General features: G+C 38.5%; 1 long non-coding RNA gene across 1 annotated transcript; it reads left to right on the top strand.

The window, feature by feature from the left end:
* The first annotated feature begins 168 nt into the window (after positions 1 to 168).
* LOC113473437 lies at positions 169 to 850 on the top strand. Its single transcript, XR_003395412.1, has 2 exons — positions 169 to 256; positions 717 to 850. It is a non-coding gene; the product is annotated as an uncharacterized LOC113473437 (long non-coding RNA).
* Positions 851 to 2,345: the final 1,495 nt, after the last annotated feature.

Here is a 2,345-nt window from a genome sequence, read left to right as displayed (position 1 = left end):
TCAATAGGAGATGGAAGAGGGTCTCTAAAGAACTTTAGAGCTTAAAATTGAAAATACCCGGGTATTTATAAAAATTAGGTATTTACCCCAAAGATACCCGGGTATTTACCCATCACTACACAATGATAATCTTTGTTTTATCAGGAATCAAGAGGCATACTTTTCTTAATTTCAGGTGCAAGACAATTCTCCTGGGCAGAAAGCAGGGCTTGAAGCATTCTTTGATTTTATCGTAGCCATTGACAACATTCGCCTGGTAAGCATTTAAAACTGTCGATAATGACAATAATTGAATAAAAGAACAATGGAAATACATTCTAATTCTAAGTAACTCAACAACAATTTTTCCTTCAGTTTGTATGAGGGTTTTCATTTCACTAGGTTTTAAGCCTGACTGATATTGTAATTTGTAATTTATTCAACAATAATTTTGATAATCAGTAAGTAACTTCACTAAACAGCTATATCTATCATATTTTCATATTTCAAGACCATTCTAACAAGATTCATGGTACTTGTTCAGAAGTCAAGTCAATGGAAAATTGCTACAAAAAGGAGCTGTCACAAGTGACCAATGTTATTATAAATTATAAGGTTAGGTTAGATGCAAAAAGGAGCTTTCTTTTTCATTGTTGTGGCTTCTGAATAATTAAGTAGGTACCAAATTAATTTAATTTTGTCACACATAAAGATAATTAATTAATTGAAATTTTCAGGACCAGGATAATGACACACTTAAAGAGCTACTCAAGAACGGCATAGACAAAGAACTGAAGATGGCTGTGTACAGTAGCAAAACCCAGGATGTGCGTACGGTGAACATAACTCCAAGTAATTCCTGGGGTGGACAGGGACTGCTCGGTGTTAGCATAAGGTTCTGCTCGTTCGAAGGAGCCAATGAAAATGTGTGGCATATTCTGGTGAGAAGTTTTAAACTTTTACTCTTTTCGATCGGTGTGGCTCTTGTTTAGTGAATCGGTAAGTCCTTTTCCTAAGCGGGACCTGCCCTTAGCTTGGCGTCGATCGCGAATTTTTACGTCTGCGCACCTTGATGGTCGTCGAATGGATCCGACGCGTTTTTTGTTCATAATGTATTAACAACTAAAATCTGAGAGTTAAGTTATCTAGTTCACGCGAATGAACCCACTACAAAGTTTCAGTATCCACCCCTTTTTACTCCTCGGTTGCCTGTAAAAGCGAAAAAGAAGATGCCTGAACGACTATGGCTCTATTTAGCTATATTTTTTATGGCCATTTAGCAGACTCAAACTGAGTGCCGTATGCGGTCTTTATCTAACCTTTTAGTAATGGGATTCGAGTTAGATACGAAGATTCTGATTATAAAAGATGTTATACCCAATGAATGAGCATAAAAGTAATTGAAATTCCCTTTTTTTATGGTAAAGACTCTGAGGTTGGGACGCGTGAGTGGACGGATGAGGGACGGTCAGCGACAGCCCACACTCAAGCACCACTGAAGAGCCGGTGTCGTAGCACGAGGGCACATACACTGTGCCATATCAAACTCGCCCCGAAAGAGTAGCCCTGCGCGATAGTCACCATGTTGGTCTAGAAGCAGAGTACGTCATGTCTCAGCCGTGGGTTACTACATCTAGCCACTTTCCCTGCATCAGGACGGTTAGAGATCGGCCCCTTGACCCACGCCCCAGGACATCTTTCTTACACTTATTTCATACTTAATCCAAGAAAAAAAAAAAAAATGTAGCTCATCATGACTTACTGGTTTACTGCCCGATACTCCGTCTCACCTGGTTCCATTTTTTTTTTGTCACAAAACTCGCATTTACCTCCGTTTTAAGATTTTATATCAGTAAAAAAGACCGAGCCAGTAGTAAGCTAATCATGTTGTGATTTCACACTTCAATCGTTGCTAAAAAAATCTTTCTACAATAAAAATTTTCTTTTTTTTTTTTTTTATCTAGAAAAACATCCATGAGACAAGTTCTATATCGGATGTTATGAGCTTCTCAGTTAAAACCTGAACCAGACGAGACGAGCAACGGCGGGGTAATTTTATTATCAGTGAGTTGAAGTTTTAGAACCGATGGTCCGAATCTCGATAATGTACATAATCATATTCCCTCCAACCCCTTGTACAAACCGGGTAACACCCTCAAACAACAACCGTTACCATTTCCTGTCACGATCGTAATGATAGTGTATGACTCGAGTACACTGCACTCCTGTCACACCATAGTACTTGCTTTAGTGAATGTTATAAATACCCCTTCGAACTTTGTAGAATGACGAGAGACTTTTTTGAGGTACATGATAAATTTTGGGGGCATAATAAATTTTTTTTCCGGGTAACTTGGGTTAAAAGC

Source organism: Diaphorina citri, unplaced genomic scaffold (assembly GCF_000475195.1).
Source record: "Diaphorina citri unplaced genomic scaffold, Diaci psyllid genome assembly version 1.1 scaffold31140, whole genome shotgun sequence".
Taxonomy (NCBI): Eukaryota; Metazoa; Arthropoda; class Insecta; order Hemiptera; family Psyllidae; genus Diaphorina; species Diaphorina citri.
This window is presented reverse-complemented; position numbering and strand designations above follow the sequence as displayed.